Consider the following 22,050-nt stretch of genomic DNA (forward strand, 5'->3'; position numbering starts at 1 on the left):
CAAACATCAGGTTCTTTTCCATTGAGTCAGCTCTTCACATCAGGTGGCCAAAGAATTGGAGTTTCAGCTTTAGCATCAGTCCTTCCAATGAATATTCAGGGCTGATTTCCTTTAGGATTCACAAGTTTGATCTGCTTGTAGTCCAAGGGACTGTCAAGAGTCTTCTCCAGCACTATAGTTAGAAATTGTCAGTTCTTTGGTGCTCAGCCTTCTTCGTGGTCCAACTCTCACATCCATATATGACTACTGGAAAAACTATAGCTTTGACTAGATGAACCTTTGTCAGCAAAGTAATGTCTCTGCTTTTTAATACACTGTCTAGGTTTGTCATAGCTATTCTTCCAAGAAGCAAGCATCTTTAAATTTTGTGGCTGCAGTCACTGTCTACATTGATTTCAGAACCCAAGAAAATGGAATCTGACACGATTTCCAATTTTCCCCATCTATTTGCCATAAAATAGGATCAGATGGTATGATCTTCATTTTTTCAATGTTGAGCTTTAAGACAGATTTATCACTCTCCTCTTTCACCTTCATCAAGAGATGCTGGGAGGCAGTGTGAGGAATCCCACCTGTGGCAAAGGTCATGAGGAAGGAGGCTCGGCATATGCAAAGGTGGGATCGAGCCTCAGGGGTCCCCCTGGAAATTCTCGAGCATCTACCCCCAAAACCAGAGTCTGCCTACCTTACTGCATTATGCTTTCACCAACTCCTCTGACACTAACAGGGGGTTATCCCCCACCAGCTTTTTCTGGAAAAAGTTAACTTAGAGCTCCAGCTAACAGTCTCCTGCATACAAAAGGAGTGTCTCCACTCAAACCCCTCTGGTAGCTTTCTAACTTGCCTGACAGGTCTGTTCGGACCTTTTACAACTGCGCATGTGATTGCTCACAGCCTCCCGACCTCGAGAGGCACAGGAAGCTTAAAACATCCTAGCAATGTAGGGGCCTCTGAGGAGTCAAAATCATTAGAATAGGACTGATTAAGGGGTTCATTGTTGAGCCAATACTTGCTGCCAAATTTTCATATCTTTTAATGTAACTTTATTTAGTACTTTGAAGGTGATGCAGATTAAGGAAAAACACTAAAGGGAAAATGAGATGAACATTCATTAAGGAAGAGAGCCATAAAATGGTAACAGGCCTTTTGGCCAGAAGATAATGTAAATCACCTGAGACCCTTTGTATACGGAAAGATTTGCAGAAAGAAAGCCTGGTCTTGATAAGGGTCAGGGCTGCTGACCCTGCATAACTTTGAATTATCCACTGATCTCTATGTACAACCAAAAGTATAAAAAGCTTTCCTGGAAAATAAAGGACAGACCAGTTTCTCAAACTAGTTTCTTGGAAATCTGGCTCCCCTTGTGTCGACTCTCTCTCTTTCTCCCTCTCCTTCCCTCTCTTTTTCCAGCTGATCCCTTGGAATGAGGAGGCTCTCCTCGTCTACTTATTTGCCCGGGATTCTAAGACCCACGTGAGAGGGAGCCCAAGGTGGGGCACCCTCCACTATTCAAGCAGGTGCCTGTGACCTAATGTAGATGGTGCAAGTTTCTTGTCTTGAGACTTTATTAGCTTTCCATGTAAACTAAGGAATATCAGCCTCTTTTCTCCACTAATTTTAGTACTAGACTATTCTTTCCTAATCTCTCTTCATATTTCTAAATAAATAAGTCTCTCCTCGCCGACTCCATCCCCGCTTCAAATACGCTGGATCCACTGGGGCTGGACCCTGGCAAAGAGGCTCTTTGGTTCCTCTTCACTTTCTGCTATTAAAGTGGTATCATTTGCATACTTGAAGCTGCTAATATTTTCCTGGCAATCTTGATTCCAGCTTGTGAGTCATCCATGCTGGCATATTGCTTGATGTACTCTGCAAAGAAGTTAGATAAGCAGCGTGCTATTAATTAAGCAGAAGTTAAATAAGATTGCCAAGGTAATCTCTCCAATCTGGAGACAGTATATTACCGCAGAGATCATTCATTCATGCATGTTTCTTTCAAACTTTACCAAAAAATGAGGGCAGCAGAGGCAGAACAAGAAAAATCAACTGAAATATGAAAGAGCTTTTGCCGGCCCTCATCAGTTCTGTTCAGTTCAGTTCAGTCGTTCAGTTGTGTCCGACTCTTTGTGACCCCATGAATTGCAGCACTCCAGACCTCCCTGTCCATCACTAACTCCCGGAGTTCACTCAAATTCACATCCATCAAGTCCGTGATGCCATCCAATCATCTCATCCTCTATCGTCCCCTTCTCCTCCTGCCCCTAATCCCTCCAAGCATCAGAGTCTTTTCCAATGAGTCAACTCTTCACATGAGGTGGCCAAAGTACTGGAGTGTCAGCTTTAGCAACATTCCCTCCAAAGAAATCCCAGGGCTGATCTCCTTTAGAATGGACTGGTTGGATCTCCTTGCAGTCCAAGGGACTCTCAAGAGTCTTCTCCAACACCACAGTTCAAAAGCATCAATTCTTCAGCACTCAGCTTTCTTCACAGTCCAACTCTCACATCCATACATGACCCCTGGAAAAACCATAGCCTTGACTAGATGGACCTTTGTGTACTAATAAATACCTGCTCTATGTCTTCAAAAATCTAGCAGTGGCCACAGGACTGGAAAAGGTTTGTTTTCATTACAATCCCAAAGAAAGTCAATGCCAAAGAATGCTCAAACTACCACACAATTGTACTCACCTCACAGGCTAGTAAAGTAATGCTCAAAATTCTCCAAGTGAGGCTTCAACAGTATGTGAACTATGAACTTCCAGATGTGCAAGTTAGATTTAAAATGGGAGAAGAACCAGAGATTCAACTGCCAGTATCTGTTGGATCATCAAAAAGCAAGAGAGTTCCACAGCAACATCTACGTCTGCTTTATTGACTATGCCAAAGTCTTTGACTGTGTGGATCACATTAAACTGTGTAAAATTCTTGAAGAGATGGGAACACCAGACCACCTCACCTGCCTCCTGGGAAATGTTTGCAGGTCAAGAAGCAAGTTCGAACTGGACATGGAACAACAGGCTGGTTCCAAGTTGGGATAGGAGTACAGCAAGGTGGCTTATTTACATGTTGTCATCATGTTTATTTACATCATGTGAAATGATGGGCTGGATGGAGCACAAGCTGGAATCAAGATTGGCAGAAGAAATATCAATAACCTCACATATGCAGTTAACACCACCCTTATGGTAGAAAGCAAAGAAGAGCTAAGGAGCCTCTTAATGAAGGTGAAAGAGGAGACTGGAAATGTTGGCTTAGAACTCAACATTCACAAAACTAAAATCATGGCATCTGGTCCCATCACTTCATGGTAAATAGATGGGGAAATAATGGAAACAGTGATAGACTTTACTTATGGGAGCTCTGAAATCACTGCAGATGGTGAGGGAAGCCATGAAATTAAAAGATGTTTGCTTTTTGGAAGAAGAGCAATGACCAACCTAGACAGCATATTAAAAAGCAGAGACATTACTTTGCCAACAAAGGTCCATATAGTCAAACTATGGTTTTTCCAGTAGTCACATATGGATGTTATGGTTGGAGTATAAAGAAAGCTGAACACTGAAGATTGATGCTTTGAACTGTGGTGTTGGAGAAGACTCTTGAGAGTCCCTTGGACTGTAAGGAGATCTAACCAGTCCATCCTAAAGGAGATCAGTCCTGGGTGTTCTTTGGAAGGAGTGATGCTAAAGCTGAAACTCCAGTACTTCGGTCACTTGATGCGAAGAACTGAGTCACTGGAAAAGACCCTGATGCTGGGAAAGGTTGGAGGCAGGAAGAGAAGGGGATGACAGTGGATAAGATGGTTGGATTGTATCACTGACTCGATGGATGTGAATTTGAGCAAGCTCTAGGAGTTGGTGATGGACAGGGAAGCCTGGCATTCCACAGTCCACTGGGTTGCAAAGAGTCAGACACAACTGAGCAACTGAACTGAGCTGTGACTTGGAGCAATTTCTTAAATTATCAGTGTCTGTTTCCTTATTTGCAAAGTAAGGATCGTATACTCAGCTTTGTTCTACTGGCACTTGTATTAAGTAATAAATATGAAAGACACTGGTGCATTTCAAAGTGCTTTTTAAGCTGAAGCCATTGCTATTATGGATACTGAAAAATACCATCAGTTGATTGCCCACTATATGGTACTGAAGGTACAAATTTGAACAAGGCACATTGCCTGCCTTGTACTTTTAACAATCTAATGCAGTAGTGCTCCCGGTTCACCTGATTTATTCTCTGCTTACTGCTCTGGCTTATCAGAAATCAGTTTTCTTCATGCTAGGGAAAAAAAGATTCCAGTTGAGGACAATCAGAGGGTTTGATTTCAGTCCCTTACCTTGAAATGACTCATTTGATCATCTCCAACTCCCTGACCCATGAAAGCAGCACATGCACAAAACTCTATTTCCTTACACACCAGGTAGGTGAGAAACATAACACACACGGGGCAATGGAAATGGATCTCACAGAGACAAATGTCTCTCCAAACTCACATCTTGGACATCTTTGCTAATCTCTTAAGTGCAAAGCAGAATCTTTAAAGACTCCCTTGTATAATGTCTGTAATCTTGTTCACCTCATTAATTCAGTCTACATCTGTCTAGTGGGAAACTGAAGTAATCAACCAGATAATGAACACCTGAAAATTTGCCATTGCGAGGCCTGAATTACTCATCCAAGCTGGTGACATTAGGCAAAATGATTGGGGGAAAATGCTTCTCTCCACCTCATTATGCTAAGCTACACACACAGACACACATACACAGACACAGACACACACACACACACACACACACACACATAAAATGTTATGTAATATGACATCATAATACACAGTTTAAGTTAAGCCTCCCTCTGGCCCCAGTGAGCTTGGATGGTGAGAAATGGAATTCAAGGGAAGAAATATGTGATTTAGAACTTAGTTTCTACCACTGCACACATATTGGGGTTCCCTGATAACATATTGTGTTTAGGGTCTAAGTACTTTAAATATTTCTCTATAAAATCAGAAAACCGAGGTTTTAAAATAAACTAATTACACAGAAAAGGAAAAAATACATTTTTTCTCTCTCTCTCTCTCTTCTGCTTCCCCAAGGTGAAATTAAGCTCAAAGATATTACTTGTCTTAGGGAGGTTGGAAAAGATTTCCCTCCAGAGAATTTTTAGAGGGAGAAGATAATTAGACTCCTTTTTGATAAGATATACAGATGAATTATGAGTGATAATCTGCCACCAAGGTGCAAGCAGCTGCAGAGCTGCTTTCCCCCTGAGCTTGCATCTTAGAGAGGCCATGGTTCTTTGGTTTCTGTCTCTTGTGGAAGAAAACCAGAATGCGACTGTAATGTGGCAGGGGAAACAATGAAAGTCGTATTAATTGTAGAAGGTCAATCTATGGAGCAGGAAAGTGGCCTTTCTTTGAGAAACTCTTTAAATTTTATTTAATTCTTACTCCAAATATGACTAAACAACAATTCCAAATGCCTTCTATATGAGGCAAGTCACACTGTTAAGGTTAAACAAATAACCTGAGAAAGGACCTGAAAAAGTATTTGAAGAGATATAATAGCTGAAAACTTCCCTAACATGAGAAAGGAAACATTCACCTAAGTCCAGGCAGCAGAGTCCCAGGAAGAATAAACCCAAATAGGAACACACTAAGACACATAGTAAGCAAAATGACCAAAATTGAAGGCAAAGAAAAATTATTAAAAGAAACAAGGGAAAAGCAACAAATAATATATAAGGAAACTCCATAAGATTATCAGCTGATTTATCAGTAGAAACTCTAGCTGAAAGGGAGTGGCATGACATATTAAAATAATGAAATGAAAGGCCCTAGACAAAGAATACTCTAACTAGCAAGGCTCACACTCAAGTTTGACGGAGAAATCAAAAGATTTATAGACAAGCAACAGCTAAGGCAATTCAGCACCACCAGAACAGCTTTGCAAACAAATGTTAAAGGAACTTCTCTAAGTACACACATACACACACACACACACACACACACACACACACACAAAACAGAAACAAGAAAATTACGAATGGAAAAGCTCCGCAGTAAAGGCAAACAGAGTTGTTGCCATTGTTTAGTTGCCAAGTTGTGCCTGATTCTTTGTGACCTCGTGGACTGCAGAATGCCAGGCTTCCCTGTCTTCACTATCTGTCGGAGTTTGCTCAAACTCCTGTTCATTGAGTCAATGATGCCATCCAACCATCTTATCCTCTGTTCCCCCTTCTTCTCCTGCCCTCAACCTTTCCCAGCAACAGGGTCTTTTCCAACGACTTGGCTCTTTCCATCAGGTGGCCAAAGTATTGGAGTTTAGGCTTCAGTATCAGTCCTTCCAATGAGGGATTTCCTTAAGAATTTCCTCTCCATTCCCCTCCAATGAGTTGATTTCCTTTAGGACTGACTGGTTTGATTTCCTTGATGTCCAAGGGACTCTCAAGAGTCTTCTCCAACACCACAGTTTGAAAACATCAGTTATTCGATGCTCAACCTACATTATGGTCCAACTCCACATTTCTGCATGACTACTGGAAAGGTGTGAAATCATTTGCACACAAATGTAATAAGAAAAGCAGCAACTGTGATAGAGGAGAGCAGAAACGCAGTATATTGGAAATGCACTTAGAATTAAAAGACCAACAACTTGAAGCAACCTTGTTTATATATAGACTGCTATATCAAAACCTCATGGTATCCTGAAACCAAAAATCTATTTGGTTGGCCAAAGAGTTCAGTCAGGTCTTCAGACAAATCCAAATGAACACTTTGGCCAACCCAATACAACAGATACACACACAAATAAAGAAAAAGGAACTCAAACATGACACTAAAGTTAGCCATCAAATCACAAGAGAAGAGGGGAAAAGAGGAAAGGAGGGGGAAAGGCCTACAGAAACAAATCCAAAACAATTACCAAAAATGGTAATAAGAACATGGATATCAATAATTACTTTAAACATAAATAGATTAACTGCTCCAACCAAAAGACACAGACTGGCTGAATGGATAAAAACACAAGACCTGTATACACATTGTCTTTAAGAGATCCGCTTCAGGCCTAGGGACAAATACAGACTGAAAGTGAAGAAATGGAAAAGGGGAGTCCGTGCACATGTGAATCAAAGGAAAGGTGCAGTGGCAATACTCACATGAGACAAAATAGACGTTAGAATAAAGACCATTAAAAAAGACAAAGAAGGACACTACATAATGATCAAGTGATCAACCCAAGAAGAAGATACAATAATTGTAAACATATACACACCCACCATAAGAGCATCCCAATACATAAGTCAAATACAGCCAGAAAAGGAGAAGGGAAAATGACAGTAACACATTAATAGACAGATCATCCAGAAAACAAATAAGGAAACACACAACTTAAGTAGCTTGTTAAGCCAGATAGATGTAATTGATACTAATAGAGCATTCCACTCAAAAGTAGCAGAATACACATTCTTCTCATGTGCACAAGGGAACATCCTCCAAGATTCGCCACATGCTGGGCCACAAAGCAAACCTCAGTAAATTTAAGAAAATCAAAATCACATCAAGCATCTGCCCCAACAACAATACTATGAGATTAGATATCAACTACAAGAGAAAAAAAGAATTGTAAAGCAGGTGGAGGCTAAATTATATGCTACTAAACAACTAGTGGATCACAGAAGAAATAAAACAGAAAATCAAACAACACTTGGAGACAAATGAAAATGAAAGCACAGTCATCCAAAACGTATAGGATGCAGAAAAGCAGTTCTAAGAGGAAAACCTGCAGTGATACAGTCTCACCTCAGAAAGGAAGGGAAATCACAGACCTGAGAAAGCCTGACATCATACTTAAAGGACTAGAGAAAGAACAAGCAAAACTCAGAGGAAAACCTGCAGCGATACAGTCTCACCTTAGGAAGGAAGGAAGATCACAGACCTGAGAAAACCCAACATTATACTTAAAGGACTAGAGAAAGAACAAGCAAAACTCGAAGTAGCAGAAGGGAAGAAATCAAAAAGATCAGGACAAAAATAAATGAAATAGAAAGGAAGAAAACAATAGAAAAAACCTCAGTGAAACTAGAAGTGGTTCTTTCAGAAGATAAACAAAGTTGATAAACCTCTAGCCAGACTCATCAAGAAAAAAAGGAAGGGGGCTCAAACTGATGAAGAGATAAATGAAAAGGAAGTTATGACAGACACCCTAGAAATAAAAAGAATCATAAGAGACTATTGCAAGCAACTACAAACAACATGCCAATAAAATGGACAACCTAGAAAAACTGGACAAATTCTTAGAAATGAACAATCTCCCAAGACTGAAGCATGATGAAACAGAAAATATAAACAGACTAATCACGTGTTGAAATTGAGACTATGATTATAAAACTTCCCCGTATGCTACATTTTTATCTATTCATCTATCTATAGATGGGCATATAGTTTGCCTCCATAGCTTGGCAATTATAAACAGTGCTGCAGTGAGCATTCCGGTGCATATATCGTTTTGGAATTAGTGGTTTTGTTTTCCTTGGGTATATACCCAGGAGTAAAATTAATGGTTAATGTGGTAGTTCTACTTTTACTTGGTTTTTTTTTTGTTTGTTTGTTTTGTTTTGTTTTGTTTCCCATAGATGTCACAATTGAAGAAAGACTCCTTTCTGAAATATCTAACGGTTCTGCTCAAACTCAGGGGGAAAGTTGGAGGCTCATTAGGATGCAGGTTGACAATAAACTGCTACGTAAGGAGGGAGGTCCTAAGATGGCAGAGGAATAGGACAGGAAGACCACTTTCTCCCTCACAAATTCCTCAAAAGAACATTTCAACACTGAGAAAATTCCACAAAACAACTTCTGAATGCTGGCAGAGGACATCAGGCAACCAGAAAAGCAGACCATTGTCTTCAAAAACAGGTAGGAAAAAATATAAAAGATGAAAAAAGAGACAAAGGAGGGGGGGAAGGAGCTCCATCCCGGGAAGGGAAGCCCGTCCCAGGAAGTGAATTTTAAGAAGAGAGGTTTCCAAACACCAGGAAACACTCTCCCTGCCGAGTCTGTGGCGAGCCTTGGAAACACAGAGGGCAACATAACAGGAAGGGGAAAATAAATAAATAATTAAAACCAACAGATTACAAGCCCAACAGTAACTCCCCCAGTGGAAAAGCAGCACAGACGCCTGCATCCACCACTAGCAAGTGGGGGCAGGGCAGGGAAGCGCGGGAGGTAGGGGCTGCAGTGCTTTGTAAGAATCAGGCAGGAACTCCCCACGCGTAACCAGAACAATCTAACTTGGGCTAGCAAACCAGACTGTGGGATAGCTACCACGCGAAAAGCTCGAACATAAGACACCACCAGGACCACGCACAGAACAAAGGATGGAATGGAAAAAGCTGGCTGCAGACCATCCCCCACCGGGGACAGGCAACCACAACCGTAAGGGCTGCAAAGGGGCAATTGCAGCCCCGGAGAGACTTTACCTACCAAACTGCAAGCAGGCTTCTTTGCTAAGACTTCTGGGGGTGCTAGACAGTCACCATCTGCCTCACAAGGGGCGCCAGCGGTCCACCCAGAAAACTGAGCAGCAGAGGTAGAAAAGGCGACAAGTCGCAGCGATCGCGCTCGCCAAACTCCTGAGCTACTCTGACGTGGGAAGGGCACAAAATGCAGTCCCAACCGAATCTGAGCCTCTGAGGGCTACCTGAGCGCTGAACCTGAGTGGCTTAGACCAGGGAGGTGCACGCAGCCTAGGGTCGGCCTCAGACAGTTCCTGGCTGAGCATCGTAGAGCCGGAGCGGTTTGTGCGCCACGAGAAGGGACAGATCCAGCGGGGCTGAGACACTGTGTGCACACGACGGTGCTATTTGTTTGCAGCATCCCCCGCCTCCCCACAGCACGACTGAACTAGTGAGCCTAAAAAATCAGCAAACAGAAGAAGTTAAACAAAGGAAACTGCCTTGAAAGTGACCCCACACTGCCCACAACATCAGAGAAGGGCCAGATATATCTGTACTATTTTTACAATCATTCCTTTTTTTTCCTTTCTTTCTTTTTTTTCTAATTTTTTTTTAAATTGTTAAGTCTTCAATTTCTCTTCTAATTTTTATTTCTATAACCGACTATTACTTTTCAAAAAAAAAGACTCTATCTTTTTAAGGCAAACACCATATATAGTCTTTGTGTGGTTGTTGTTGGTATTTTTTAATAATTCTTGTGGCTTTTTTCTTTCTTTTTTCTTTTTCTTTTTTTTCTTTTATCCTTCTCCTTTTCTTTAATATTGTATCTTTGAAAATCCAGCCTCTACTCTAGATTTTTAATCTTTGCTCTTAGGTTTTTGTTGTCAATTTTGTACTTTTAAAAACCCAAACGTCACTATCTTATTTTACCTGAGAGTGAGATTACTGGCTTGACCACTCTCTCCTCCTTGGGACTCTCCTTTTTCTCCACCAGGTGGCCTCTGTCTCTTTTCTCCCCCATCTCTTCTCTATCCAACTCTGTGAATCTCTGTGTGTTCCAGACGGTGGAGAATACCTAAGGAACTGGTTACTGGCAGGATTTGTCTCTCTCCTTCTCATTCCTCTCTCTTATCCTCCTGGCCACCTCTGTCTACTTCCTCCCTCTCCTCTTCCCTGTATAACTCCGTAAATACCTCTGAGTGGTCCAGACTATGGAACGCACATAAGAAAGTGACTACTGGCTAGCTTGCTCTCTCCTCTTTTGATCTCACCGCATCTCATTCCAGTCACCTCTAACTACCCCCTCCCTCTTCTCTTCTCCATGTAACTCAGTGTACCTCTCTGGATGTCCCTCAATGTGGAGAAACTTTACATCTTTAACCTAGATTTTTTATCATCAGTGCTGTATAGATGGAGAAGTCTAGAGGCTACTGTAAAAATAAAACTGAAAACCAGAAGCAGGAGGCTTAAGTCCAAAGCCTGAGGACATCAGAGAACTCCTGAATTCAGGGAACATTAAGCAATAGGAGCTCATCAAACGCCTCCATACCTACACTGAAACCAGGCACCAGGAAGGGCCAACAAGTTCCAGAACAAGACATACCACGCAAATTCTCCAGCAACACAAGAACACACCCCTGAGCTTCAATATACAGGCAGCTCAACGTTACTCCAAAACTTTTGATGACCTCTCATAAAACATTACTGGTCACTCCACGGCGCTCCAGAGAGAAGAAACCCAGCTCCACCCACCAGAACTCCAACACAAGCCTCCCTAACCAGGAAACCTTGACAAGCCACTGATAGAACCCCACCCACAGTGAGGAAGCTCCATAATAAAGAGAACTCCACAAATTACCAGAATATAAAAAGGCCACCCTAAATGCAGCAATATAACCAAGATGAAGAAACAGACGAATATTCAGCAGGTAAAGGAACAGGAGAAATGCCCACGAAACCAAACAAAAGAGGAAGAGATAGGGATCTACCTGAGAAAGAATTCCGAATATTGATAGTGAAAATGATTCAAAATCTTGAAATCAAAATGGAATCACAGATAAATAGTCTGGAGACAAGGATTGAGAACATGGAAGAAAGGTTTAACACGGACCTAGAAGAAATAAAAAAGAGTCAGTATATAATGAATAATGCAGTAAATGAGATCAGAAACACTCTGGAGGCAACAAATAGAATAACAGAGGCAGAAGATAGGATTAGTGAAATAGAAGATAGAATGGTAGAAATAAATGAATCAGAGAGGAAACAAGAAAAACGAATTAAAAGAAATGAGGACAACCTCAGAGACTTCCAGGACAATATGAAACGCTCCAACTTTCGAATAATATGAGTCCCAGAAGAAGAAGACAAAAAGAAAGACCATGAGAAAATCCTTGAGGAGATAATAGTTGAAAACTTCCCTAAAATGGGGAAGGAAATAATCACCCAAGTCCAAGAAACACAGAGAGTTCCAAATAGGATAAACCCAAGGTGAAACACCCCAAGACACATATTAATCAAATTAACAAAGACCAAACACAAAGAACAAATATTAAAAGCAGCAAGGGAAAAACATCAAATAACACACAAGAGGAATCCCATAAGGATAACAGCTGATCTTTCAATAGAAACTCTTCAGGCCAGGAGGGAATGGCAAGACATACTTAAAGTGATGAAAAACAATAACCTACAGCCCAGATTACTGTACCCAGCAAGGATCTCATTCAAATATGAAGGAGAAATCAAAAGCTTTACAGACAAGCAAAAGCTGAGAGAATTCAGCACCACCAAACCAGCTCTCCAACAAATTCTAAAGGATATTCTCTAGACAGGAAACACGAAAAGGGTGTATAAACCCGAACCCAAAACAATAAAGTAAATGGTAATGGGATAATACTTATCAATAATTACCTTAAATGTAATTGAGTTGAATGCCCCAACCAAAAGGCAAAGACTGGCCAAATGGATACAAAAACAAGACCCCTCTATATGCTGCTTACAAGACACCCACCTCAAAACAAGGGACACATACAGACTGAAAGTGAAGGGCTGGAAAAAGAGATACCACGCAAATAGAGACCAAAAGAAAGCAGGAGTGGCAATACTCATATCCGATAAAATAGACTTTAAAACAAAGGCTGTGAAAAGAGACAAAGAAGGCCACTACATAATGATCAAAGGATCAATCCAAGAAGAAGATATAACAATTATAAATATATATGCACACAATATAGGAGCACCGCAATATGTAAGACAAATGCTAACAAGTATGAAAGGGGAAATTAACAATAACACAATAATAGTGGGAGACTTTAATACCCCACTCACACCAATGGACAGATCAACTAAATAGAAAATTAACCAGAGACGCAAACTTTAAATGATATATTAGACCAGTTAGACCTAATTGATATCTATAGGACATTTCACCCCAAAACAATGCATTTCACCGTTTTCTCAAGTGCTCATGGAACCTTCTCCAGGATAGATCACATCCTGGGCCATAAATTTAACCTTGATAAATTTAAAAAAATCTAAATCATTCCAAGCATCTTTTCTGACCATAATGCATTAAGATTAGATCCCAATTGCAGGAGAAAAACTATTAACAATCCCAACATATGGAGGGTGAACAACACGCCACAGTCATCAAGACAGTATGGTACTGGCACAAAGACAGACATATAGATCAATGGAACAAAATAGAAAGCCCAGAGATAAATCCACACACATATGGACACCTTATCTTTGACAAAGGAGGCAAGAATATACAATGGAGTAAGGACAATCTCTTTAACAAGTGATGCTGGGGAAACTGGTCAACCACTTGTAAAAGAATGAAACTAGATCACTTTCTAACACCGCACACAAAAATAAACTCAAAATGGATTAAAGATCTAAATGTAAGATCAGAAACTATAAAACTCCTAGAGGAGAATATAGGCAAAACACTCTCAGACATACATCACAGCAGGATCCTCTATGATCCACCTCCCAGAATTCTGGAAATAAAAGCAAAAATAAACAAATGAGATCTAATTAAAATTAAAAGCTTCTGCACAACAAAAGAAAATATAAGCAAGGTGAAAAGACAGCCTTCTGAATGGGAGAAAATAATAGCAAATGAAGCAACTGACAAACAACTAATCTCAAAAATATACAAGCAACTTATGCAGCTCAATTCCAGAAAAATAAACGACCCAATCAAAAAATGGGCCAAAGAACTAAATAGACATTTCTCCAAAGAAGACATACGGATGGCTAACAAACACATGAAAAGATGCTCAACATCACTCATTATTAGAGAAATGCAAATCAAAACCACAATGAGGTACCACTTCACACCAGTCAGAATGTCTGCGATCCAGAAATCTGCAAGCAATAAATGCTGGAGAGGGTGTGGAGAAAAGGGAACCCTCCTACACTGTTGGTGGGAATGCAGACTAGTACAGCCACTATGGAGAACAGTGTGGAGATTCCTTAAAAAATTGCAAATAGAACTACCTTATGACCCAGCAATCCCACTGCTGGGCATACACACCGAGGAAACCAGAATTGAAAGAGACACATGTACCCCAATGTTCATCACAGCACTCTTTATAATAGCCAGGACATAGACACAACCTAGATGTCCATCAGCAGATGAATGGATAAGAAAGCTATGGTATATATACACAATGGAGTATTACTCAGCCATTAAAAAGAATACATTTGAATCAGTTCTGATGAGATGGATGAAACTGGAGCCAATGATACAGAGTGAAGTAAGCCAGAAAGAAAAACACCAATACAGTATACTAACACATATATATGGAATTTAGAAAGATGGCAATGATGACCCTGTATGCAAGACAGCAAAAAAGAGAGAGATGTGTATAATGGACTTTTGGACTCTGAGGGAGAGGGAGAGGGTGGGATGATTTGGGAGAATGGCATTGTAACATGTACACTATCATGTAAGAATCGAATCACCAGTCTATGTCTGACGCAGGATACAGCATGCTTGGGGCTGGTGCACGGGGACGACCGGGGAGATGTTATGGGGAGGGAGGTGGGAGGGGGGTTCATGTTTGGGAACGCATGTAAGTACACCTGTGGTGGATTCTTGTCAATGTATGGCAAAACAAATACAGTATTGTAAAGTAAAATAATGTAAAAATAAAAATTTAAAAAAAAAGAAAGAAAAGACAAAACCTCAAATTGTAAATAGAAACAAGAACAAACTAACATATACACAAAAGAAACGAAAACAGAACCAAAAACAAAACAAAACACAAGAGAACTAAAGAAACTAAAGAAACCAAAAAAGAAATCGAACAATTTTTAAAAAGCTAAAATAAATAAATAAATAAAACCAACCAGAGTGCCAACTGAAGAATAAAGCAAAGAAAGCAAAACAGACAAAAATTATCAGAAATCATTAAAAGATAATTAAAATGATTGAAAGGGGGGGAAGGAAAGATGGCGGAGGAATAGGACGGGAAGACCACTTTCTCCCTCACAAATTCCTCAAAAGAACATTTCAACGTGGAGCAAACTCCACAAAGCAACTTCTGTAGGCTGGCAGAGGACATCAGGCAACCAGAAAAGCAGACCATTGTCTTCAAAAACAGGTAGGAAAAAATATAAAAGACGAGAAAGGAGACAAAGGAGGTGGGGAGGGAGCTCCGTCCTGGGAAGGGAAGCCCATCCCAGGAAGGGAATTTGAAGAAGAGAGGTTTCCAAACACCAGGAAACACTCTCCCTGCCGAGTCTGTAGCGAGCCTTGGAAACACAGAGGGCAACATAACAGGAAGGAAAAATAGATAAATAATTAAAACCAACGGATTACAAGCCCAACAGTAACTCCCCCAGCAGAAAAGCAGCACAGACGCCTGCATCCACCATTGGGAAGTGGGGGCAGGGCAGGGGCGCGCAGGAGGCGCGGGCTGCAGTGCTTTGTAGGAGTCGGGCAGGAACGCCCCACTCGCAACCAGAACGATCTAACTTGGGCTAGCAAACCAGACTGTGGGATAGCTACCACGCGAAACGCTCGAACATAAGACACCGCCAGGACTGAGCACAGAACAAAGGACGGAACGGAAAAAGCTGGCTGTAGACCATCCCCTGCCGGGGACAGGCAGCCAGAGCCATAAGGACTGGAAAGGGGCAATTGCAGACCCGGAGAGACTTTACGTACCTAACTGCAAGCAGGCTCCTTTGCTAAGACTTCTGGGGGTGCTGGACAGTCACAATCTGCCTCACGGGGGGCGCCAGCGGTCCACTCAGAAAGCTGAGTAGCAGCAGCACAAAAGGTGACAAGTCGCAGCGATCGCGCTCACCAAACTCCTGAGCTACTCGGACCTGGGAAGGGCACAAAGCGCAGTCCCAGACGAACTTGTGCCTCTGAGGGCTGCCTGAGCACAGAACCTGAGCGGCTTGGACCAGGGAAGTGCACGCAGCCTAGAGCTGGCCCCAGACGGTCCCCGGCTGAGCATCGTAGAGCTGGAGCGGTTTGTGCGCCGCGAGAAAGGACAGGTCAAGCGGGGCTGAGATACTGTGTGCACACGACAGTGCTATTTGTTGGCAGCATCCCCCCTCCCCACAGTGTGACTGAACTAGTGAGCCTAAAAAACCAGCAAACAGAAGAAGTTAAACAGAGGGAACCACCTTGGAAGTGATCCCACATGGCCCATAACATCAGAGAAGGGCTAGATACATTTTTACTATTTTTAAAATCATTCCTTTTTTTTTTCTTTGCTTTTTTGTTTTTTGGTTTTTTTTCTTATTTCTTTTTTGTTTCTAAATTTTTTATAATTGTTAAGTCTTCTATTTCTCCTCTAATTTTTACTTATATAACCTATTATTACTATTTTTAAAAAAAACTTTTTTTAAGGCAAACACCATATATATATAGTCTTTAGATGGTTGTTGGTGTTTTTTTTGTTGTTTTTTTGTTTTTTTGTTTTTTAATAATTCTTTTTTTCTTCTTCTTCCTTTTTCCTTCTGCTTTTCTTTAATATTGTATCTTTGAAAATCCAACCTCTACTCTAGAATTTTAATCTTTGCTCTTAAGTTTTTGTTGTCAATTTTGTACATTTAAAAACCCAAACTTCACTACCCAAGTTTACCTGAGAGCGAGATTACTGGCTTGACCACTCTCTCCTCCTTTGGACTTTCCTTTTTCTCCACCAGGTGGCCTCTGTCTCTTTTCTCCCCCATCTCTTCTCTATCCAACTCTGTGAATCTCTGTGTGTTCCAGACGGTGGAGAACACCTAAGGAACTGGATACTGGCAGGATTTGTCTCTCTCCTTCTCATTCCTCTCTCTTATCCTCCTGGTCACCTCTGTCTACTTCCTCCCTCTCCTCTTCCCAGTATAACTCTGTAAATACCTCTGAGCGGTCCAGACTATAGAGCGCACATAAGGAAGTGACTACTGGCTAGCTTGCTCTCTCCTCTTTTGATCTCACCACATCTCATTCCAATTACCTCTAAATACCCCCTCCATCTTCTCTTCTCCTTGTAACTCGGTGAACCTCTCTGAGTGTCCCTCAATGTGGAGAAACTTTTCATCTTTAACCTAGATGTTTTATCATCGGTGCTGTATAGATGGAGAAGTCTAGAGGCTACTGTAAAAATAAAACTGAAAACCAGAAGCAGGAGGCTTAAATCCAAAGCCTGAAAACATTAGAGAACTCTTGAATTCAGGGAACATTAAGCAATAGGAGCTCATCAAATGCCTTCATACCTACACCAAAACCAAGCTCCACCCAAGGGCCAACAAGTTCCAGAGCAAGACATACCATGCAAATTCTCCAGCAACACAGGAACACTCCCCTGAGCTTCAATATACAGGCAGTTCAAAATTATTCCAAAACCTTTGATGTCTCATAACCCATTACGGGTCACTCCACTGCACTCCAGAGAGAAGAAACCTAGCTCCACCCACCAGAACTCCAACACAAGCCTCCCTAACCAGGAAACCTTGACAAGCCACTGATAGAACCCCACCCAAAGAGAGGAAGCTCCATAATAAAGAGAACTCCACAAATTACCAGAATATAAAAAGGCCACCCCAAACGCAGTAATATAACCAAGATGAAGAGACAGAGGAATTCTCAGCAGGTGAAGGAACAGGAGAGTTGCCCACCAAACCAAACAAAAGAGGAAGAAGTAGGGAATCTACCTGAGAAGGAATTCCGAATATTGATAGTGAAAATGATTCAAAATCTTTAAATCAAAATGGAATCACAGATAAATAGCCTAGAGACAAGGATTGAGAAGATGCAAGAAAGGTTTAACAAGGACCTAGAAGAAATAAAAAAGAGTCAGCCTATAATGAATAATGCAATAAATGAGATCAGAAACACTCTGGAGGCAACAAATAGTAGAATAACGGAGGCATAAGTAGGATTAGTGAAATAGAAGATAGAATGGTAGAAATAAATGAATCAGAGAGGAAACAAGAAAAATGAATTAAAAGAAACGAGGACAATCTCAGAGACCTCCAGGACGATATGAAATGCTCCAACATTCGAATTATAGGAGTCCCAGAAGAAGAAGACAGAAAGAAAGATCATGAGAAAATCCTTGAGGAGATAATAGTTGAAAACTTCCCTAAAATGGGGAAGGAAATAATCACCCAAGTCCAAGAAACACAGAGAGTTCCAAATAGGATAAACCCAAGGCGAAACACCCCAAGACACATATTAATCAAATTAACAAAGATCAAACACAAAGAACAAATATTAAAAGCAGCAAGGGGAAAACAACAAATAACACACAAGGGGATTCCCATAAGGATAACAGCTGATCTTTCAATAGAAACTCTTCAGGCCAGGAGGGAATGGCAAGACATACTTAAAGTGATGAAAGACAATAACCTACAGCCCAGATTACTGTACCCAGCAAGGATCTCATTCAAATACGAAGGAGAAATCAAAAGCTTTACAGACAAGCAAAAGCTGAGAGAATTCAGCACCACCAAACCAGCTCTCCAACAAATTCTAAAGGATATTCTCTAGACAGGAAACACGAAAAGGGTGTATAAACCCGAACCCAAAACAATAAAGTAAATGGTAACGGGATCATACTTATCAATAATTACCTTAAACGTAAATGGGTTGAACGCCCCAACCAAAAGGCAAAGACTGGCCAAATGGATACAAAAACAAGACCCCTCTATATGCTGCTTACAAGACACCCACCTCAAAACAAGGGACACATACAGACTGAAAGTGAAGGGCTGGAAAAAGAGATACCACGCAAATAGAGACCAAAAGAAAGCAGGAGTGGCAATACTCATATCCGATAAAATAGACTTTAAAACAAAGGCTGTGAAAAGAGACAAAGAAGGCCACTACATAATGATCAAAGGATCAATCCAAGAAGAAGATATAACAATTATAAATATATATGCACACAATATAGGAGCACCACAATATGTAAGACAAATGCTAACAAGTATGAAAGGGGAAATCAACAATAACACAATAATAGTGGGAGACTTTAATACCCCACTCACACCTATGGACAGATCAACTAAACAGAAAATTAACAAAAAAACGCAAACTTTTAAATGATACATTAGATCAGTTAGACCTAATTGATATCTATAGGACATTTCACCCCAAAACAATCAATTTCACCTTTTTTTCAAGTGCTCATGGAACCTTCTCCAGGATAGATCACATCCTGTGCCATAAAATCTAAACTTGATGAATTCAAAAAAATCTAAATCATTCCAAGCATCTTTTCTGACCATAATGCATTAAGATTAGATCTCAATTACAGGAGAAAAACTATTAAAAATTCGAACATATGCAGGTTGAACAACATGCTTCTGAATAACCAACAAATCACAGAAGAAATCAAAAAAGAAATCAAAATATGCATAGAAACGAATGAAAATGAAAACACAACAACCCAAAACCTGTGGGACACTATAAAAGCAGTGCTTAGAGGAAAGTTCATAGCAATACAGGCATACCTCAAGAAACAAGAAAAAAGTCAAATAAATAACCTAACTCTACACCTAAAGCAACTAGAAAAGGAAGAATTGGAGAACCCCAGAGTCAGTAGAAGGAAAGAAATCTTAAAAATTAGGGCAGAAATAAATGCAAAAGAAACAAAAGAGACCATAGCAAAAATCAACAAAGCCAAAAGCTGGTTCTTTGAAAGGATAAATAAAATTGACAAACCATTAGCCAGACTCATCAAGAAGCAAAGAGAGAAAAATCAAATCAATAAAATTAGAAATGAAAATGGAGAGAACACAACAGACAACACAGAAATACAAAGGATCATAAGAGACTACTATCAGCAGCTGTATGCCAATAAAATGGACAACATGGAAGTAATGGACAAATTCTTAGAAAAGTACAATTTTCCAAAACTGAACCAGGAAGAAATAGAAAATCTTAACAGACCCATCACAAGCACAGAAATTGAAACTGTAATTAGAAATCTTCCAGCAAACAAAAGCCCAGGTCCAGACAGCTTCATAGCTGAATTCTACCAAAAATTTAGAGAACAGCTAACACCTAGCCTACTCAAACTCTTCCAGAAAATTGCAGAGGAAGGTAAACTTCCAAACTCATTCTATGAGGCCACCATCACCCTAATACCAAAACCTGACAAAGATGTCACAAAAAAGAAAACTACAGGCCAATATCACTGATGAACATAGATGCAAAAATCCTCAACAAAATTCTAGCAATCAGAATCCAACAACACATTAAAAAGGTCATACACCATGACCAAGTGGGCTTTATCCCAGGGATGCAAGGATTCTTCAATATCCGCAAATCAATCAATGTAATTCACCACATTAACACATTGAAAAATAAAAACCATATGATTATCTCAATAGATGCAGAGAAGGTCTTTGACAAAATTCAACATCCATTTATGATAAAAACTCTCCAGAAAGCAGGAATAGAAGGAACATACCTCAACATAATAAAAGCTATATATGACAAACCCACAGCAAACATTATCCTCAATGGTGAAAAATTGAAAGCATTTCCCCTAAAGTCAGGAACAAGACAAGGGTGCCCACTTTCACCGCTACTATTCAACATAGTTCTGGAAGTTTTGGCCACAGCAATCAGAGCAGAAAAGGAAATAAAAGGAATCCAAATTGGAAAAGAAGAAGTAAAACTCTCACTGTTTGCAGATGACATGATCCTCTACATGGAAAACCCTAAAGACTCCACCACAAAATTACTAGAGCTCATCAATGAATATAGTAAAGTGGCAGGATATAAAATCAACACACAGAAATCCCTTGCATTCCTATACACGAATAATGAGAAAGTAGAAAAAGAAATTAAGGAAACATTTCCATTCACCATTGCAATGAAAAGAATAAAATACTTAGGAATATATCTACCTAAAGAAACTAAAGACCTATATATAGAAAAGTATAAAACACTGATGAAAGAAATCAAAGAGGACACTAATAGATGGAGAAATATACCATGTTCATGGATCGGAAGAATCAATATAGTGAAAATGAGTATACTACCCAAAGCAATTTACAAATTCAATGCAATCCCTATCAAGCTACCAGCCACATTTTTCACAGAACTAGAACAAATAATTTCAAGATTTGTATGGAAATACAAAAAACCTCGAATAGCCAAAGCAATCTTGAGAAAGAAGAATGGAACTGGAGGAATCAACTCGCCTGACTTCAGGCTCTACTACAAAGCCACAGTCATCAAGACTGTATGGTACTGGCACAAAGACAGACATATAGATCAATGGAAAAAAATAGAAAACCCAGAGATAAATCCACACACCTATGGACACCTTATCTTTGACAAAGGAGGCAAGAATATACAATGGAGTAAAGACAATCTCTTTAACAAGTGGTGCTGGGAAAACTGGTCAACCACTTATAAAAGAATGAAACTAGATCACTTTCTAACACCGCACACAAAAATAAACTCAAAATGGATTAAAGATCTAAATGTAAGACCAGAAACTATAAAACTCCTAGAGGAGAACATAGGCAAAACACTCTCAGACATACATCACAGCAGGATCCTCTAGGATCCACCTCCCAGAATTCTGGAAATAAAAGCAAAAATAAACAAATGGGATCTAATTAAAATTAAAAGCTTCTGTACAACAAAGGAAAATATAAGCAAGGCGAAAAGACAGCCTTCTGAATGGGAGAAAATAATAGCAAATGAAGCAACTGACAAACAACTAATCTCAAAAATATACAAGCAACTTATGCAGCTCAATTCCAGAAAAATAAACGACCCAATCAAAAAATGGGCCAAAGAACTAAATAGACATTTCTCCAAAGAAGACATACGGATGGCTAACAAACACATGAAAAGATGCTCAACATCACTCATTATTAGAGAAATGCAAATCAAAACCACAATGAGGTACCACTTCACACCAGTCAGAATGGCTGCGATCCAAAAATCTGCAAGCAATAAATGCTGGAGAGGGTGTGGAGAAAAGGGAACCCTCCTACACTGTTGGTGGGAATGCAGACTAGTACAGCCACTATGGAGAACAGTGTGGAGATTCCTTAAAAAATTGCAAATAGAACTATCTTATGACCCAGCAATCCCACTGCTGGGCATAAACACCGAGGAAA

The sequence above is a fragment of the Ovis canadensis genome, chromosome 15, assembly GCF_042477335.2.
Source record: "Ovis canadensis isolate MfBH-ARS-UI-01 breed Bighorn chromosome 15, ARS-UI_OviCan_v2, whole genome shotgun sequence".
In the NCBI taxonomy this organism is placed as follows: domain Eukaryota; kingdom Metazoa; phylum Chordata; class Mammalia; order Artiodactyla; family Bovidae; genus Ovis; species Ovis canadensis.